Source organism: Pelodiscus sinensis, chromosome 3, assembly GCF_049634645.1.
Source record: "Pelodiscus sinensis isolate JC-2024 chromosome 3, ASM4963464v1, whole genome shotgun sequence".
NCBI lineage: Eukaryota > Metazoa > Chordata > Testudines > Trionychidae > Pelodiscus > Pelodiscus sinensis.
In genome coordinates, this window is record NC_134713.1 from 64,219,198 (window position 1) to 64,240,376 (window position 21,179).

At 44.1% G+C, this 21,179-nt stretch overlaps 1 protein-coding gene across 5 annotated transcripts in view; it reads left to right on the forward strand.

The window, feature by feature from the left end:
- ANKRD6 (ankyrin repeat domain 6) overlaps nt 1–21,179 on the forward strand; it is a 145,115-nt gene that overhangs the window by 6,544 nt on the left and 117,392 nt on the right. Inside the window, exon 1 of one of the 5 annotated variants that reach the window (XM_075923882.1) lies at nt 5,420–5,633. The exons of the other annotated variants lie outside the window; for them this stretch is intronic. The gene's annotated coding sequence lies outside the window, so the exon portion shown is untranslated. Of the gene's footprint in view, nt 1–5,419; nt 5,634–21,179 lie in introns of those variants that run through there. 5 annotated transcript variants of the gene reach the window in all.

Genomic DNA, 21,179 nt, shown 5'->3' on the forward strand with positions numbered 1-21,179 from the left:
GTTTGGTTTGCCTTTCCAAAATTAACACTTTGAAGTAAATATACTTTTTCAGCCACCAAATTAAATTAAAAATAAAACTTGTTAAAGCAACAAATAACTTTGACATTTTTGACAGGAATTCAATCTTGATATTTAATTAGGATTAGGCCAAGCTATCTTGATGTTAGTATGAAAAGAAATGCAGGTTGAATCCCTCTAGTCTGGCACTCTCGGGACCTGACTGCGCCGAACCAGACAATTTGCCGGACCACAGGAGAGCAATATTGTCTAGCAGCATTGCTAACAGTTCCATTTCTTACTGGGCTTTTGTAAGACATTTAGGGTGAATTACAGCTAAATAATAGCACAGCATACTGAGAGCCAGGACTAGTGGCTGTAAACAAACTTTATGTGACTATAAGAAACTTGGCCATGCCCATGATAAGTGGATAACTAAAATCTGGCTAACTAAAATCACGTTGCCAGGCCCATGGTGCAGTTTGGGATTACACGGGGCTCAACACGTGGCCCATGGGTGGGATCCTTGAACATGGCCTCCACTGGGAACATGCTCCACAGCGGCAAGGCATCTCCCAGGCAGGATGAGCACTGAAAGATGCAAGCGGACGGGCTGGCTAGCACAGAGAGGTATAGGGTTTTGGCATTTCTGGCCCCTAGGGAGGAGGTGCTGGGAGTGCTGGATCATTGTGGGAAGTGCTGGCTGCTTAGCCTTGTGGGCAGAGCCTGAGAGCTGCTGACTGGCTTACACTGGCCACGTTTGGGTTTGTCACTATAGCTTAAGGGTTAATCTTTGTATTCATGCCCATCCGTGTGAAAGAAGCTATTTGCATATATACTTGTATATATATGCAACCATACTTGCGGCCTTCCGCATGTGCTGTGAGTATCATTGTGGCCCCCAGGGCTTCCAAAGTTGAGTAGCTCTGCCATATATCCTTTTATGAGTCAGTTACTATGGATCTTGCAGTAATCAAATAATGATACATAATTAATTTAGCAATGGAAATTTTAGGTACTATTCAGTGAAAACATGCATGACCATGAATTTGGCTCTAGCTTTATAATTTTGTGTAATATAGAAATTGGTATTATTTAATTATTGGTGCCCAGCACAGTGGGATAGAAAGTTTACAAATGGAGAATAACTTTGCGGCGTAAGCTAATGGACCCCTGCTTAGAACATGTCGTTGTTCCTAAAAGTACTGTTTATAGTTTGAAGTGCTTCTAATCAGGAAACAAATACAATTCTCAGCTGTGTTACTGATACTCTGTTGTCCTTGCACAAAGTCACTTCATCTGTCTTCCTTCTGTGAATTCCTTTGAGATCCTTTGATGACACAGGCTATGCAAGTGAAAATATTATTGTTACCATCTTTTTTGATGGTTCCTGAATCGCAACATAGTGGATATAGTTCATAAACATTTGTAGTTATAGATTAATGCTATAAACCATTTGAAATTTAGGATTTTTTTTTGTGGCTATTCCTAATAATAAAACTCTTCTCCCCATCTTGCTACTCTTTGTGATGTCCCATGCGTGGATTCCTAGAACTGTAAGCCACTATTTCAGGTCTACTTTAGTAAGTGTGAGCTTGACTGGAGATTAGACTCTATGCCAGTTCCCTCCCTCTTCGCCTCACTTGCAGCTTCCTCAAAACTAGTGTTCCTGTAAGCTGTGCACTTGTGCAGCCACTCAGGAGATATTGAAATGCCATCCAGCTGGTTAGCAGAGCACCCACAGCTAGGTTTTTTGTTTCTACTGGTGGTACACATTTGCACATGCCTCAGTGCACATTAGGGATGTTAAATTTAGATTAATCAAGTAGGTGATGGATTTTCCATTCACTAATCGATTAGTCGATAAGCGGAGGAGCCACAGCAGGGGGGACCCAGCATGAGCTTGGACAGCTGATTCCCAGCTCCCGCAGGGTCCCCTCCGCTGTGCACCAGCCTTTTAAATTTAGGCTCTTAATACATTAAAAAAGCAGAGGCCCAGTCCCCGCTACCATTCTGCCTCCTCTGTCCCCCATAGAGATGGTGCTAGTGGAACTGGCTTTTAAACTAGCTCCCCCCAGCACTGGCTCCTGCCTCCCCCCTTTGCTGCCTCTATCAGGGGCTGCAAGAGCAGGGGGAGGGGAGGAAGCGCCTAGTTGACTATCCGACTAGTCGCTTACATCCCTATTACACATAAACAATTTGTTCCACTCATGGGTGGAAAAAATCCACACATGAAGGGAGAAGATTAGAGGAAACATCATTCAAGGCTTGCAGGCAGGGCTGTCCATAGGGGTTGCGGGGCACGGGACACCTCCTGCTGCCCCAGGTTCCACTCTTCCCACCCCTACTCCATTCCTTCCTACCCCGTCTTTCTCAAGCAATTCTGTGAGCTGATGGAGTGGAGCAGAGCGGGGCTACTTGCTCTGCCGCCGGTCCTTACACCATCTAGGCCCTGCATCCTCCCAGAAGAGCGAGGCACCAGGTGACTACCCCAAACTGTCCAATGGATGAGACAGCTCTGCTTGCAGGGAAACATACTCAGTGAACCCCAGTTCTGAGTTCCCCAGGGATGTCTCTGTCTAATGTACAGTCTCTCACCTAAGATACGCACAAAAATTGACTCTGAGGAAACAGAACATACACCAGCCTGTCACTTAACTGCAGTTCCCATTTTGTCAGTATTACACTGAGGTGGTTCACAGTAAAACTAAGAATAAATTCAGAGAATAGGGATTTAAGTGATACTAAACTAGAAGAAAGGAGATGGGTTTGTTTACATACAAACCATGCTAGTTTCCAATGCCTAAAACTTAATTATAATTTATTTCTGTATAATGTAAAGCAGTTTGTCACTTAGAGCAAGTTATCAGCAGTTTCTGCTCTTCAGGCTGAGACGGTGCTGTTCCCATAGATCAGGGATTCCCAACCTTTTTCGGTCACCGTACCTCCTTGGCTTTTAGTAAACCTTCCCGTACCCCCTATTCAATATGAAAGAAAATAAATTCTAGACTCTAGAATCCACAACTTCTTTCACTAACACTACTACTTTTGGAATATTTCAATTAGGACAATCTAGTTATTTACCAAATATTCCCCGTACTCCCTTGACAAGCTTCTCGTACCCATGGGAGTACACGTACCCCAGGTTGGGAACCCCTGCCATAGATAGATCCCTTGTGTGATGGATATCTAGGAATGTCCTTTTCCCTCCCCTTCATAGTTCCCCAAGTTCATTATCTTAACTTAAGAGTTAGGAAGACTTTCCAGAGGTGCAGATTTGGACACCTGCAGTGCTCACTAAATTATTTCCTCTGTTACTTGTTAGCTTAATTGCTTTGTTATCTTATTTGTAATTACACTTTGATTGTCCTTTGCTTGGAATCAAGCCAGTCAGGCAAGTAAATCCACATTCCTTTGGCTGGGGAAGACTGTATTTATGCAATGCCTCCAAGATATATTTTAAGATCATACAGGCAGTCCCCGGGTTACGTACAAGATAGGGACTGTAGGTTTGTTCTTAAGTTGAATCTGTATGTAAGTCGGAACTGGCATCCAGATTCAGCCGCTGCTGAAACTGATCAGTTTCAACAGCGGCTGAATCTGGACACCAGTTCCGACTTACATACAGATTCAACTTAAGAACCCCAGGCATCCCCAAGTCAGCTGCTGCTAAAACTGATCAGCAGCTGATTCCAGGAAGCCCGGGGCAGAGCAACTCTGCCTCGGGCTTCCTGTAGTCAGCCGCTGGTCAGTTTCAGCAGCAGCTGACTTGGGGACGCCTGGGGCAGAGCAGCTCGGGTGCTGCTGGGTTGGTCCAGTAGCGCGGCCGCTCCTCGGCGCTACTGGACCAACCCAGGAGCACCCCAGCTGCTCTACCCCAGGCGTCCTGATTCAGCCACTGCTGAAACTGATCAGCAGCGGCTGAATCAGGACTCCTGAGGGAGAGCAGCTGGGGTGCTGCCGGGTCGGTTCAGTAGCGCCAAGGAGCGGTGCTGCGGGACCAACCGGCAGCGCCCCACCTGCTCTACCACAGGCCCCGGGCTTTGCTCCACATCTCCGTGGTCTGCTGTGGGGGGCACTAGCTGCGTCCCCCCCAGCAGACCAGGGAGACACGGAGCAAAGCGGCAGAGGACCCGGGCCGGACCGCGGTGCTTCCAGATGAGCTGGAAGCGCCGCGGGTCCGGCCGGGTCCTCCGCGGCTTTGCTCAGCGTCTCCCTGGTATGCAGACCAGGGAGACGCTGAGCAAAGCGGCGGAGGACCCAGGGATTTGTAATCCCCATTTATAACTGCGGATCCGACATAAGTCGGATCCGCGTAACTCAGGGACTGCCTGTATTTCTAGTACGCATACCTAATTCTTTATACATAACCTATATATACATCACACAATGATTTTTAGGATCAACATGTCCCTACTTATGATACCCACTACTCCACACTGTCATAGTAACGTATGTCCAAGTTCAGTGCCTGTTGACACTGAGGGGCTCTTAGGGTCGCTATCTCTCAGTTGATTACTGTAACAAACTTTTTTCCATCCTCCTTTTTCTCATTGCTTCTTTTCCTCCAGTCTGTCTAGTTATTGCATCCCAAACAGCTTTGTTAAGAACATTTAAGTTGCAAAGACAAACACTCAAGGTAAAGATGTGCCAGAATAAAGCTTGTAGGATCACTGCCTCATTTGTTGAAGAAGTTGGAAAGGGTTCAGTGAGAGACAGTGGTTTGCAGGAAGAGAAAGGATTCTCTTGTAGTTAAGTCATTGAATGGTGCCTTGAAAAAGTAAGTTGTATCCCTGCACTGAGATCCTCTGTGATACTAGTCAATTTAATTAAGCTGAACTTTTCCCTAAGGATGTAAAATCCTGTTTAATTGGTTAACCAGTTATCATAGAATCATAGAACTGGAAGAGACCTCAGAAGGTCATCAAGTCCAGACCCGTGCTCTAGGCAGGACCAATTCCAACTAAATCTTGTATGAGCTTACTAAATCAACCCAGCCAGGGCTTTGTCAAGCCAAGACTTAAACACCTCTAGGGATGGAGACTCCACTACTTCCCTAGGTAACCCATTCCAGTGCTTCACCACCCTCCTAGTGAAATAGTTTTTCCTAATATCCAACCTGGGCCTCTCCCACCGGAAAGGTTAAACATATTGTTTAACTGGTTAACCCATTAAAGTGAGGCGGGTATGGGGTGCCTACAAAGATTCCATTGTAATGTATCTGTGGAACTTAGCACTAAGAAGAGTAGGAAAATGTATCCATGCTTACCTGAAGACATCCTTTCTTCAAATAGTAAATTGCACTGATCTGGCCTACTTTGAATTCAAAGTGATAATCTAGAATAGAGATAGAAATTTAACATTTTAGTGACACTTGACATCCAATTCCAAGGATTTGAATTTATTGTCATTATGTAGAAAAAACTTGTGTTTCTCAAAATATATCACAGTGTATAATTTTTTAAAAAGTAGATTTGAGTAATCCTTTGGAAATTTTCATCTAGAACTTCAGGAGATGCCAGGAACTGACAGATCTGGTTCTGAAACTCTCTCTGCACTGTCCCAAGCTGCAACCAGGCTGAAGTTTGCATTGTAAATGGATATATAGATCGGCTTAGTTAAGGGACATTTTTCAGGTAATTACAGATCAGTTTTCCTAATCTAGTGAGGACAATCTTTGCGTGCAGAAATCTACAGTGTTGGGTTTCTTTTTTATCACAAGTACATAAGCTGCTCTATCCATTTCCCCAGGTCTTTTGAGAGTTAAGAATGTTAGGTGTTGAAACATTTTTTGCCCTGCTATGTTTCTCTGGACAAATTATTGTACATTTCAGTTACATTACACTCCTTGGGGTGGGGAGGTGCTTTTGATTAAAGAGCGCTCTTGGTGAGTTACAATTTGTCAGATCTCAATAATGATTAGTTGGGAATGAATTGTGTATAATCCCCAAAGTACTGATGAGTTTTCAATGACAAAGGTAAAGTTCAGGTTGCTCACGCTTAAGCGTGGCCCCCACCTTATTTGCTCAGCCCTTTTCTTAGCAAAGTAAATAACTCCAATAGAGAGCAAGATTGGACCCCAAATTGAAAAGAGACTGGCAGAATTAAAGGATGAGGCAATACACAGACTTGCATCCTATGATTGGGCACTAATGCTTCAGACCAAAATAAATATTATAAGTTTAGGCACATACTTTAGCACTGCTTCTTTAAGATCTTTAGTCTCAGGAGGTAACTATACAACTCATGGAGGCATGGGTGAAGCCGCCTCAAGTAGCTGCAGATGGCTGTTTATGCAGGACTAACTGGTAAGAGTAGGCTGGATGCCTGCCGGACAGGGCCCAGGGCAGGCTCAATGCCTGGGCAATCTGTAATGTCACAAGGCTGAGAAAGAGTTCCAGTCCAAGTGATGACGTTGCACACACTGATTTGGTGCTTTTCCTGTGGGATTAAATAGTTGTCGCTGACCAGTCCCTCTGAAGGATTGGTTACTGTAACACGCCTAAAGGAAGAGCAATTGCAGACTCTGCCTGTGGGCTTAGCTCATGTTACTATCCTTTCTGAGACCTCTCTGGCATCTTCAAACTGGGTTTGTTGGGATGGGGTTGGTGAAATTCACAGAGAAAATTTAGAGTGTAAATATTTCTAGCTGATTTCACACAAGCATTCCTTCATGCCATATGCCTCCCAGTCATTGAGGTTATAGTAGCTGTACCCAAAGAATCTTGGAAAGCATAGAATTGGCAAGGAACTTGAGCCCTCATCAAATCCAGTCCCCCGAACTCGTGGCAGGACTAAGCACCATCTGCCATGTCCACATTTTCTGTTATTGTTTTTCCCTCTTCATTGAGTAATGGACCTACCCTGTCTTTTATCTTCCTCTTGCTTCTAACATATTTGTAGAATGTTTTCTTGTTACCCTTGATGTCTGTAGATAGATAGAGCTTGTTTTGTGCCTTTGCCTTTCTAATTCTGCCCTTACATATTTGTCTTATTTGTTTATATTAATTCTTTGTAATTTGACCTAGTTTCCACTTTTTATAGGATCATTCAAGATCTCCTGTATAAGACAGGATGGTCTCTTGCCATACTTCCTATGTTTTCTATGCAGTGGAATAGTGTGCTCTAGCTCCCTTAATAATGTCCCTTAGAAAAACTGCCAACTGTCTTCACTTGTTTTTCCTCTTACTCTTGCTTCCCAGGGGACCATAACTACCAGCTCCTTTAGTTTGCTAATGTCTGCCTTCTTGAAATCTGTTGTCTTTATGTCAGCCCTTACCCTGTGCTGCTTCTTCGTTCCTGGGGACCAACACATACTCCTTGCTTTGGCAGATCCCTAAGAACCTGAGGTTGTGTGGATTGAATTTCATGCCATTTCAACAACCCTCTCCTCCCACAATAGAAAGATTACAAGGAAAATTCATGAGTATAAATGTACTGTGTTTCCACTTTCACGTGTGTTCTGCCATGGGGCTTGTATATGTTGCTATTGGGATATATACCCAGACCAGGACTGATGTGAGACCACTGCTTTCTTAGGACAGCAGTTTGAAAAATAATTTCACTTTCTGGGGCAAGCAGCTTAGCCATTATCTCCTAAAATGACTTGCCCATAAGTGGTGATATTTCATGTATGCCAAATTCCTGTGGCACAGCAGATTTTCATTCTACCTGATTAGGTGTCATATTGCAGAAAAACAGATGGCCTGCTTTTGTAGAATTCACATTAGTAACTGATGTTAAGTTGAGCACTATTTTCTTTGGGTCTCTGTAACATTACCTTTCGGTAACCCCTAACCAGCACTCATTATAACTCATTTGAGATAAGATTTGACCTTTTGTAATATCTACCTAGCGTTTCTTTTGTTTGTTTGTGCAGCTGGCAGGATTGTATCATGATATATGCAGAGCACATGGAGTTTAAGATGGTGTATATCTAAGGCATTTATAGTGTGCCTGTCAGAACTGTATCTGTGCTCTGTCAGCATGAGTGTGTGTAACATCATTTACAAAGGACCAATGGGGAAAAAACTAAAACAAAATTTACAATTCAGTGACTTTTCTCACTTCTCCAATGTCTAGAGGCACCAGAATTAAGGAAGTAGACAAGCATATATACTGTGCTCACTTATACAGAGATTGAAAAAATACACCATTAATTTCTCACTCTTAATTGTGAATCTGCTTACTTTTACTACAATAGTTGCTTAGGATCAGAAGCAGAACGCGGGCCATTCATGTTAAAATTAGATTCTTCTGACACACTTGATTTTGTTTTAATGTAGCCTTTTTGTTTTTATAACTGTTTTCTTTAATACTTAAAACAGCATCATAATAGGGTTTTACTGTCCCATTGAAAATTAAATTTGCCATCTATTAATACATTTGGGGTAGTTCAGTTTTCCTATCCAAAATTCTTAAGTTTGCTCTGCGTCTCTCAGGGGAGTTTATTCAACATAGAAGAATAGATGATCTAATACTTTTTTCTATCTCTGACTTTTATGGTTTATATATCATTAGCCTCTTCATGTAGTGTGTCTGACATGCATGTGCGTGGTCAAGTAGTCACAAGTTTATATGGTGTGATCCAGTGTAAATGAATTTTAGATGTGTGCTGATGGTTTTTTATCCATAACCTATTTATTTGGAGCGAGCTTTTGCATATGTTGTGTATCATGAGCAGGGCTCGCCGAACTGCGGCGAGCCCCACTTGTCAGCCGCGCTGTCCGGCGATCTGCGCGTGCGCAGATCGTTCTGTGCATGCGCAGATCACCCGAACCCGGCTCTTCTGGGTTGCAATCTACTCGCCATGGGCAAGTAGATTGCATTATTTGTTGAGCCCTGATCATGAGTAATTATTCTGAAATATAGTCAAGTGCCGATATCTGAAAATTTCTGAATGCTTAATGAAATTATTTTATGAGTGTGTTGTGTTTTGTTTTGTTTTTTAGTTAAGCAGAGTTCCACTAGGCAAAAGTCTATATGGGCTTCACTAACATATAGTCCTAGAAAATTGCAAATACAGGTTGAAGCTTTCTAATCCAGCACTCTAGTCTGGCATGGTTTTAGGTAGCTGGATTCACTTACTGTGGGTGTGGCCAAATTTCTTGCAGTTCCATGAAGTTTGTTTATAGCTACAAGACCTGGCTCTCAGAGTTATGTGCTATTATTTAGTTCTAATTTACCCCAAATGTGTTCTAATAGCCTAGTAAACAAGGAAAAGTTGGTAATGCTGCTAGACAACATTGACCTCCCATGGTTTGGCAAATTCTCTGGTTCGGCATTGGTCAGGTCCTAAGGGTGCTGGAATAGAGAGGATCAACTTGTATGAAGTATTGATGACTGCTCTGAATGGAGGAAAGATGAGTTTAAAAAATAGTGGCAAAAAGATAAAAATAAATGGGGGAGGATTTAATTTCTGATCAGAGTATCATAGAGCTATTTGCAGATGGGCAACTTAGTTAAATTGATTTTTGCATTTGTAGAAAATGAGCTTTGAAAATAGTTTTGGATTCTAAGCTAAGATGTAAGTTTGATCCCAGATTGATCTCTTAAAGGTGAATTACAAACCCAAGATGAAACATGAATTCAGCTCTGACTTAAGCAAATAATGCCCCCTAAAGTGGGGGACATTTTGTAGAACAAAATTTTTAAAAGTTAAAACTTACTTTTCATCACTTTGAAAATCTTCTGGTACTAAGATCACTAGTATAGCAAATGAGGCTATACTAGAGGATTAGGCAGTGTGGAGGTGAAATAATGTTTTAATAATTAAAATTACAAATGTTGAATGCCCCTGTGGCCTGCTGAGAACACGGGGCGTGGGGGGGAGGGAAGGGAGGAGGGGAGTGGTTAGATCTTGGACCTGGGAGCTGAAATTTGTTTGTTGTAGTCCAGTCTAACTACAAGCTTTCTTTGTGTGGAGTGTGTGTTTGTGTGTGGGGGAGTTATTTGTTGTGTGCTGAGCTTGTGTTTGTCTGTTTGGTTTGTTTCTTTGTTTGTTTGGTTTCTTTGAAGGAGCTTCTAAAAGGTTTGAAATGTAGAAGCCTCTGTTAATTGCCTGAGCCTCAGTCAGGGGGAGGGGATACCAGAGCTATATAAGCCTGTGACTCAGCGACCAGGGAGAGCGTGAACAGGAACAGCTAACAGGAGAGTTTGGAGAGAGAGTTTAGAGGGGGAGGTTAGAGGACACTAGTGACTTCTAACCTTCTTTAAAACATAACTCTTAGAATAATCTATATTCCAGAGGTTTAAAAAGAATCCCAGTTTATACTTAAACTTATTCATTAGAAAAATGTAGACAGAAGCCCAGCAGCAGAGTGGGGGCTATCCTGTTTATTATGTCGAGTGTAACATGTATGATTACCTGCCCTATGCACAGGTGGCATATGTGTGCACCCGTTGTAAGGAGCTCCTGACCCTCAGAGACCGAGTTCGGGCTTTGGAGGCCAGGATGGTTGAACCGGAGGAGCTAAGGGAGGTAGAGAGCTATGTTGATGAGACTTTCCAGGACACTGTAGTACTGTCCCACCTCCAGTCTGAGAGCTCCAGTGCTCTTAAGGAGGATGAAAGTCTCAAGGGAACAGAGCATTCAATGGGAGCAGGGGGAAACCATCCCGTAGTTGGGACCCTCCTCCCAGAGGATGTTGCGGTATCCTCTCGCACTGAGGATACCTCTGAGGGGGAGGAATTGCCAGTTAGGAAGAGGCAGGTGTTAGTAGTGGGTGATTCGATTGTTAAAAACATAGATAGTTGGGTTTGTGATGACCGGGAGAACCGTATGGTCACTTACCTGCCTGGTACGAAGGTTGCGGATCTCTCGAGGCATCTAGACAGACTTATGTGTAGTGCTGGGGAGGAGCTGGTGTTCGTGGTACATGTAGGTACCAATGACATAGGGAAGGGTAGGAGAGATGTCCTGGAGGCCAAATTTAGGCTGCTAGGAAAGAGACTGAAATCCAGGACCTCTATGGTGGCATTCTCGGAAATGCTTCCAGTTCCATGCGCAGGGCCAGGTAGGCAGGCAGAACTTCAGAGTCTCAATGCGTGGATGAGACGATGGTGTAGGGAAGAGGGGTTTAGATTTATTAGGAACTGGGGACACTTTTGGGAGAGGGGGAGCCTATACAGGAAGGATGGGCTCCACCTAAACCAGGGTGGAACCAGACTGCTGGCACTAAACATTAAAAAGGCAGAAGAGCAGTTTTTAAACTAAGAGATGACGGAATGTTATACCAAATAAAAGCAAGCAGGATCTTATGAGGGGGATAAGGCAAAAAGCCACATTTATTGTAAAGATAATAATAAAAAAAATAAAGAAAAGATAGAAGCAAACAACGTTGTTTAACTACTTATTCCTAACACTACTTAACCCTTATACACTTTGATATATATATATATATATATATATATATATATATATATATATATATATATATATATATATATATATATAACCATTCATTCATACATCCATTCATTCAAGTTCTGTGTATAGTTACCAGCCTGGAAGTTGCTTGTGACAGAATACTGGCCAGGTACTCTGTACACAAGTGATGGTAGTGGGGAGCGAAGTCCTAATCAGATGCGCATCTGAAGCTCCTGGTAGGCTGGCAGCAGAACCTTGGACTCTGATTCCATAGTTTTTTAGTCCAGTTCTTATAGGAATTTCTTCCCATGCCAGTCTATGGAAATTGCTGCATCATGCTGATGTCTCCAGGGTGGCTGCCAGGTGCTCGTCAGTGATCTCATCGGGTGGACCTCCAGTACTTGGTTTTCTCCACTTGACACCTTTTGGTTGCACTGGCACCTGACGCCTTCTTCAGCCCTTTGTTGCTGTATTCTCAGGCTGGCACCTCTCAGAACCATTCACTCATCATCCAAGCACTCTCTCTCTCTCTTACATACATTCCTTAATTAATGTTTCCCATACAATATTTTTGTATAATAATAACTTTACATATATCAGAGTTGTAGTTACAAAAAGTTTCTGGGTGGTATTGCTTAAAACATTCTCTGAGTGCTGAGTAAAGTTACAATGTTTTAAAGAGACCAGGAGTCAATTAAGTAACAATGCCCTTAGTCAATTACAGGGCTTGGCTCCCATAGCAGAGTTAGTGGCTTGACAATGCATTGTTACAATGTATCTCTGCAATGTCAATTTCAAGTAGCCCCTTGCACAAGCTTGAGCATGCCCTGGAGCCCAGAGGGGGGGCTGTTTCTGGCTACATAGGATTATATTCTTAACAGTTCTAAGTTACATGACCTAATACATTATATTCTAAAGGGGCAATAATAATAATAAATCTAAACATTTAACAATCTTACCAAATAATAATAATAATAAGAATTAATAATAAATCTAAACACTTTAAGTTGTGGGGAACAAATTATGGGGAGTCACTTCCATTTGGGGGAATCACATTTTTAATACATTAATATGTTATCCCTACAGGAAAGCCGATTGGTGTGGAGATGCACGTAAATCGGAGGGAGACTTCTCTTAGAGGAGAATCCATTGATAGAGATTCTCTAAGCTGTAGTCAGAAAGAGAGGAGGGGAGAGGGCAAACCATGGGCCAGAGCAGACAAACAACCTCATACAAAGGAATCCAATGTATCAGGGAAGGGCAGACAAATAAGCAGTGGCAAATTTTTAAAGTGCTTGTACACAAATGCTAGGAGTCTGACTAATAAGATGGATGAACTAGAGTACCTCGTATTAAATGAGGAGATTGACATAATATGCATCACTGAAATCTGGTGGAATGAGAAAAATCTGTGGGACACAATCATACCAGGATATAAAATATATAGAAAGGATAGAGCAGGCCGGGTGGGTGGCAGAGTGGCACTGTATGTGAAAGATAATGTAGAATCAAATGAAATAAAAATATTAAGTGAATCAACATGTTCAATAGAATCGCTATGGATAGTAATTCCATGCTCCAATAATAAGAAATTAGCAGTAGGGATATATTACCGACCACCTGACCAGGACAGCGATACTGACATTGAAATGCTAAGGGAGATTAGAGAGGCTACCAAAATAAAGAACTTTATAATAATGGGGGATTTTAATTATCCCCATATTGACTGGATACATGTCACCTCAGGAAGAGAAGCAGAGAGAAAATTTCTCAATGGCTTAAATGACTGCTTCTTGGAGCAGCTGGTGCAGGAACCCACAAGGGGAGAGGCAATTCTCGATTTAGTCTTGAGTGGAGTGCAGGATCAGATCCAGGATATAACTGTTACAGGACCGCTTGGGAATAGTGACCATAATATAATAACATTCAACATTCCTGTGGTGGGAAGAACACCTCAGCAGTCCAGCACCCTGGCATTTAATTTCAAAAAGGGGAATTACACAAAAATGAGGAGGTTAGTTAAACAGAAATTAAAAGGCACAGTGACTAGAGCCAAATCCCTGAAAGCTGCATGGAAACTTTTTAAAGACACCATAATAGAGGCCCAACTTAAATGTATACCCCAAATTAAAAAACATAGCAAGAGACCTAAAAAAGAGACGTCGTGGCTTAACCACCATGTAAAAGAAGCAGTGCGGGACAAAAAGGTATCTTTTAAGAAGTGGAAGTCCAATCCTAGTGAGATAAATAGAAAGGAACATAAACACTGTCAAATCAAGTGTAAAAATGTAATAAGAAAAGCAAAAAAATCAGGAAAGGGATCTTAGAGTTATCATGGACAGTTCTCTGAAAACTTCCATGCAGTGTGCAGCGGCGGACAAAAAGGCAAATAGGATGCTAGGAATTATTAAGAAAGGGATAGAAAATAAGACCCAGAATATCTTACTGCCCCTGTATAAAACTATGGTATGCCCACATCTTGAATACTGTGTACAGATGTGGTTTCCTCACCTCAAAAAAGATATTTTGGCCTTGAAAAGGGCAACTAAAATGATTAGGGGTTTGGAACGGGTCCCATATGATGAGAGGTTAAAGCGACTGGGACTTTTCAGTTTAGAAAAGAGGAGACTGAGGGGGGATATGATAGAGGTCTATAAAATCATGAGTGGTGTGGAGAGGGCGGATAAAGAAAAGTTATTTATTAGTTCCCTAAATAGAAGAACTAGAGGACACCAAATGAAATTAATGGGGAGCAGGTTTAAAACTAATAAAAGAAAGTTCTTTTTCACACAGCGTGTAGTCAACCTGTGGAACTCCTTGCCAGAGGAGGCTGTGAAGGCTAGGACTATAATAGAGTTTAAAGAGAAGCTAGATAATTTCATGGAGGTTAGGTCCATAAAAGGCTATTAGCCAGGGGATAAAATGGTGTCCTTGGCCTGTCTGTCATAGGCTGGAGAGGGATGGCAGGAGACAAATCGCTTGATCATTGTCTTCGGTCCACCCTCTCTGGGGCACCTGGTGCTGGCCGCTGTCGGTAGACAGGATACTGGGCTAGATGGACCTTTGGTCTGACCCAGTACGGATGTTCTTATGTTCTTATGTTTATGACCTGTCAGAAGGCAAGTCGCTTAATCTCTCTTCAGTTTTCTTGTCCGTTGGGGATAATAATTCCATCTTGAATAAAGCACTTTGAGATCTTTGCAGCACCATTTAAATACAAAGTGTAATTATTTAACACACAAATCTGTGCTTAACTGCATTCTTGTTTAGGCTTTACAGTTTACATTTAGAGTTGTTTTTTGTTAAATGCCCTGAAACTAAGCTTTTCCAAAGTAAGCCCCTGTAAGACCTTTAATTGTTCACTGCAATGCAGAAACACAGTCAGGTTCTTCAACAGCTTAATGATATGTTGTTCCATTATAGTTGGGCTAAGGGTATTAAATAAGTTTATTGAGAGGTCAAAAGAAAGGTTGGTAATATTGCAAAATGTTTTGTGTGTGTTTTGGAGCCTCTCATAATGCCTGGTACTCAAGGCATTTGAAAGGTATGGAATTAGAAAAGTTGGAAACTGTTGCAAATGATGTAAACTTGATTAATTCCATTTGAAAGATAAAAATCTTCTTCTCTTAGGAGGGTTATTAACCTGTGCATCAAGATTGTCTTCTGAAATAAGTGTGCATTGCATATACTTTTGAATCTCCATTCTGAGCTCTTTATGGATACTTTCTTAATCAGCAAATATTAGCTATATAATGTATTCACTTTAGTACATCTTGATGGAAGAAGAATCATGTAATGAACTAAATTTCGAGGTCAGTATTGGGTAATCTTTCCCATTGCAGCCCCAGACACCAAAAAACAAAACAGAAATGTGCAGTTGTGCAGGTCTAGCTTACGTGTCTTCATAGAACCCAAAGGATATTTTGAATATAAAAATGAATTAAAATAGCTGGCCTGATTTATGAAGAAAAAAAATCATGGAGGTGATGATATCAGACTATAAAATATTTTTATTCTACATCAGGATAATGCATTTAATTTTTTAGTGCATGTGCATACACAAATTATATAATTAATACTTGCTTGATGTGCATGAGTACAGACCTTCACACATGTGCAGATGAGCGTGGTGTAAATATATAAATATATAGAAACAGATGCACCAGCAGAGATTTTTATTCCAAATTTTAAAGGAAGTAAAAATATTGAGGACTTTGGTATATGACACTTTTTGCAATCTTTTCTTTAATTATTTTGTGAGAACTAACATTATAAATCCATTTATTTGAGCTGTTCCCCCTACTTTGCTAGAAGTAAGGATTTTTGCACCACACATTTGTGGTTTTAATAGGTGTGACAACAATAGCCAGAACAAGGTACCTGTCTTTCTGCTTTTAACCACTTTTATAGTGATCCATGACAAATTTCCTCTTATTCCATGACAGTTTACTGTGTTTAAGGTGAGAGGCCTTGTCAAAAACTTTCTGAAAATCTAAATGCATTATATCATCCTTATGCACATGCTTGTTCTCACTGGTCTCAATAACAGAAATCCCATTTACTATACAGTAGGCGCAGGATTGGGATCAGAATTGCTTTTTTCACCCTGTTTTTTGCTGCTGTGTCACCAGTTAGCTTCTTTCACTCTCAGTAGTCTGCAATACATTCTAGAGAGTGTCTGTATATGTGTGTGTGTGAGAGAGAACCAAAAATGCCAAGGCTGATACTTAATAAAAGGACTTTCTTTGTGAAATCTTGTAAAATCAGAGCTTTTCCCTGAGGCACTAAATTTTCCTTACTGAGTCTTTTGTTATCTCCTATGTTGGAGGGGAGGAGTTGTTAATTATTGTGTTGTGTCACTTCTTTATGATTTGTCTGAATAAACCAGAAAGATTAATGGATTTGGTCCAGGGAGAAAGGGGAATGGTGCAATCTATGTGAAATGCTAGTGGAAATATGTAATGTGTATACATAGGTGTGTGCAGCACATTTCATTAGCGTGTGCACTCAAAGAATTTTTTTAAAATGTACTCTTTGACCCTCCCACCTTGCTGTGGGGAGGCCCCTTATCCCATTTGGCCCTCCTGAGCTGACGCTGGGGAGGTGGGTCCTGAACCCACAACCCTGTCCTCCCCAGGTGAGTGCCCTATCCCCTAGGCCATGCAGGAGCCTGCCCCACTGCCTTATTGCAGGGAGGCCCCTTATCCCACCTGCCCTTTTGGGGTAATTTGGACACATGACCAGAAGTAAAAGGTGTCATGTGACACCCCCCCCCCAAAGGACTTTTCCAACCATCCTCTTACCAACAGGGATTAGTTTGGCCCTCACTAACCCCCCCACCCCATGCAACTATCCTGTAATTCCTTTATCCCAATGTGTGTGATATTAACTCGAGCGGTGGAGAGGCTGGGGGAAGTGTCCCCTCTAAGAGTTTCCTCCCATGAGCACAATACATTTTGTGTTGTGCACCAGTACTGAGTTTGTGACTTGTTTGGATGTGCCACTGTGGCACCCAAGTTATTAATAAGTATCTTATAAACCTCTACCCTTTCCCTCTGCTGCCATATCTCCTCCCCTTGCTCCATCAGCTCCCCTGGTGCCTGCTGTCCCCCACCCCCAACCCCCCACCCACTTCTGCTGTCCTTTTCACTGCCCTCAGCTTTCCTGAGAGCTTCCCCTCTCCACCAGCCCTTCTCTCCCCCCTATGCCCACTTCTCCAGTAGCCCCACTCTGATCATGTGAGCTACCCCACTTCATCCCCTCTCCTAACACCTCCCACTACACACCTGCCCTGCCTCTCTCCACTGGTGCTGGTCCCTCCCCTGCAAGTATCTGCCCTTCTGCATCATCCCCAGAATCCCCTGGCACCTACACCTTCCCTTAGCCCTGCACCCTCCTGGTGCCTCCCGCTTCCCTCACTGCCCCTGCCCCCTTTGCCCTCTTTTTCCCTGATGCCCACCCCTCACCACCTTCTGCCCCTGTTCCCCTCATTCCTCTGTGCCCTCACACATGCCTTGCTCCACCCCTGCCTTCCTCATGCCCACCCCTTCTTTCAAGCCTTCTCCCGGCACCTCCCTTTCTCCCCTCTAGCCCCCCTATGCCCTTCCCCTCTCCTCTCCTAGCATCATCCTGTCCCCCCTCTCACTGACACTTCCTCTCCTGCCCTTTTCTTCATTGTCTCCACTTGGCCCCCTGGCATTTGTCTCTCTCCTCCACTCTGTCCCTTGGTGCCTTCTCCTTTCTTCTCCTGACCTCCTCCCCTCCCCCTCAGCACAAGCCCCTTCCTCTCTGACCCTTTCCCCCTATTTTTCCCTCCTCCTCTAGCAGCCACCAGCTGGTCTGTAACAGAGTTCTAGGGTTGCCCTGACTGTCACCCTTCTGGTGCTCCCCCTAGTCTGTCTGTCTTAGGTTTCTCAGCCCCCTTTTGGACCACAAACCCCCACCCCGCAGTCTCTGGTTCCCAAAGTTCTGGCAGTCTCCCCATCCCTTGGTGCCTGCACCGTGTCCAACTCATAGGATTGCCAGGTGTCCAGTTTTCTACCGGACAGTCCGATTTTTGAGCCCTCTGTCTGGTAAACAAATCCAGAAAATACCTGACATGTGCAATGTCTGGTATTTCCTGGTTTTCTGGCTGGGCGCCAGACTGAAGCCTGGCAGTGGCCGGGGGAATGACTGGAAGGTGGGGCGCAATTGGCACTGGGAGCCGCTAGTGGGGGGGAGGGGCTGTCCAGGAGGAAGGGGGAGCGGGAAGCAGAGCTGGCGGGAGATCAGGAGCCACGGGGCTGGCTGGGAGGAAGAGGGGACCAGGAGAAAGGAGGTGCAGGAAGCAGAGCTGGGGGGGGGGTGTCGAGGAACGTGGAGTTGGCAGGGAAGAAGAGGGGGGCTGGGAGGACGGGGGGATGGGAAGCAGCTCTGGAGGGGCAGGGGCCAGCCGCACTGCCCCCTTCCCCTCTCCTTTCCCTCCCCAGGCCAGCCTCGTTGCCCTGACCCAGCCACGCTGCCCCCGACCCCAGGCCAGCCGCGCTGCCCCTGACCCCAACCGCATTACCCCAGACCCCGGGCCGAGCCCAGCCGCGCTGCTTCTGGCCCCCCCTGAGCCCAGCCGCGCTGCCCCCGACCCAACCCCAGCTGTGCTGCTCCCGAGCCGAACCGAGCCAACCCCGGCCTAGCCGCGCTGCTCCCATCCCCTACCCGGGAGGCGGGCACACACTCTGCCTTCCTGCCCGGGGCTTAAACTTACCTCGCTTGTTGGGGAGGTGGGGTGACGATTCTGCTCCGTGCGCACGCCAATGTGTATATAGTAAATGTATTTGTTGTTTTTCTTGATAGAGGTGTGAAGTATTATGTATGCACAGATATGGGAGTTGTTATATTAAAAACAGGTTGAGGCACTTGAGTGTGGAATGTTTTTAGGCAGATGAGAAAAGTTAGTGTCTGTTACTTCCGAAGTGTTGTCGAACTTGCCAGTGTAAGTTCCTCAAAGGCCAGAACTAAATTTAATAACCTTATCTTTCAAACTTCACTTTGAAGGTGTAACAGTATCCTGGAAAACCATAAAAAACTGGAGAACTAGTCGGATTATGTGACATTGTAAGGGTCAAAGAAATGAAACCTTATAAGAAGTGATTTTTATTCCATCATTTAAAACTATATTGTTTGCTTGTTTCTTTAGTACCTATTTAATGGAAACATTTGGAGAAGAATTCATTTTGTTAAGAAGTCACCATCACTGCCCCTCTAATTAATGGCTGAAACAGCTTTTGCTATGTACTTTAAAAGCCTTCCCTGTGTGCACCGGCTCCTTCCTGCCCCTCCCCCTTGTTGCACTGCTGCCTCTGTATCAGAGGCAGCAGCATGGAGTGGGAGCAGGCAGCTCTCTGGGGAGCTGATGTTCTTGCGGAGCCAGCTTAAAAGCCAGCTCCCTGTGGGCAACAGCTCCCGCCTACTTCCCCCCCAATGCTGCTGCCTCTGATACAACAGGCAGCAGCCTGGGGGGGATGGGGTAGGCAGCTCCATGGGAGTTGCCTCCCCCCCATGTAAACGTGTAATCGCTGAAATCTTCAGTGGTTATACGTTTACCTGAGTAAATGCATTTTAACATCCCTGGTTGAGAGAGTTGTCTGAGTAAATATTTATCTACACTCAGTGGATGTAAAAATTGAAATAAATAGTTTTGATAATTCAGTTTCTTCCTATGGTCCTTGAAAGCTTGTGGTTGTTTATTGTTATAAATATTTATGAAGTAATCACAATATATAAATGAGGACTGAGTGACAGTGTGCTAATACTGTACAAACAAATACAGTCCCTGTGCTAATGAATTAAAAATCTTGATTCTGCAGAACAACTTCAGACGAATTTGAAGGGCATTTCTGTCTTTTAAAGCTTTCTATCTCAGCATATGACAAATTGTTTCTCATGCTTATATTCACCACTCTGAAAAACAATAGAAAATTTGGGAGGAAGGAAGGTCATTGCATGTTGCTAGACCTCTAATCTGCCATCATTATTTATGTGACTTTTTTTTCTACTGGTTATAATACCTGCTGGTAGTTTGTCTTGAGTTCTTGACTAAGGATTCTCTGAACAATAAATTTGTCTCTTGTGGAAAGTACTAATCTGCCAAAGTACTGAGACCAGCGTCTTTGTACTGCAAAGTTTTTTAAAAAATAAATAAATAAATAAAATTACATAAATATGGAAACACACTGTGTTACAACTTTGCAGTACAACCACGCTGGTTGAAAAATATACATGTGTGTGTGCGTGTCCATGTGTTTATATATAAAGGTATTAGTAGCCATTAGTAAAATTTAAAGAGTAAGTGAAAGGTCTCTATCTAGTTTGTATTAATATTAACAGTAAAGCAAACAAATTTTAGCACTGATCATGCTATTATAGAAAGCCATTTTATACAGGCAGTCCCCGGTTTACGTACAAGATAGGGACTGTAGGTTTGTTCTTAAGTTGAATCTGTATGTAAGTCGGAACTGGCGTCCAGATTCAGCCGCTGCTGAAACTGACCACCAGTTCTGACTTACATACAGATTCAACTTAAGAACCCCAAGTCAGCTGCTGCTGAAACTGATCAGCAGCTGATTCCAGGAAGCCCGGGGCAGAGCTACTGTGCCTCGGGCTTCCTGTAGTCAGCGCTGGTCAGTTTCAGCAACGGCTGACTTGGGGACGTCTGGGGCAGAGCAGCTGGGGTGCTGCTGGGTTGCTCCAGTAGCACCGCTCCTCGGCGCTACTGGACCAACCCAGCAGCACCCCAGCTGCTCTGCCCCAGGAGTCCTGATTCAGCCGCTGCTGAAACTGACCAGCAGCGGCTGAATCAGGATGCTTGGGGCAGAGCAGTTGGGGTGCTGCCGGGTTTGTCCAGTAGTGCCCAGAGCGGCGCTGCGGGACCAACCGGCAGCGCCCCAGCTGCTCTGCCCCAGGGTCCACAACAAAAGCCTGGTCTGCTGGGGGGGGCACACTAGCTGCGCCCCCGCCCAGCAGACCAGGCACACGGAGCAAAGCGGCAGCGGGGGGGTGCCTCGCCTCTGAGGCTTTGCTCTGGCGCCTGACCGCTTTGCTCCCGGTGCCCCTGGTTTGCTGGAGACGGTCCCCAGCAGACCAGGGGCACCAGGAGCAAACCCGCAGTCGCGGCGGGGTCCCCGCGCTTCTGAGGCTTTGCCAGAGCAAAGCCTCAGAAGCGCAGGACCCCCCGCTGCTGCGGGTTCGCTCGCGGTGTCCCTGGTCTGCTGGAGACGGTCCCCACCGCTGCTGTGGGTTCGCTCGCGGTGTCCCTGGTCTGCTGGAGACGGTCCCCACC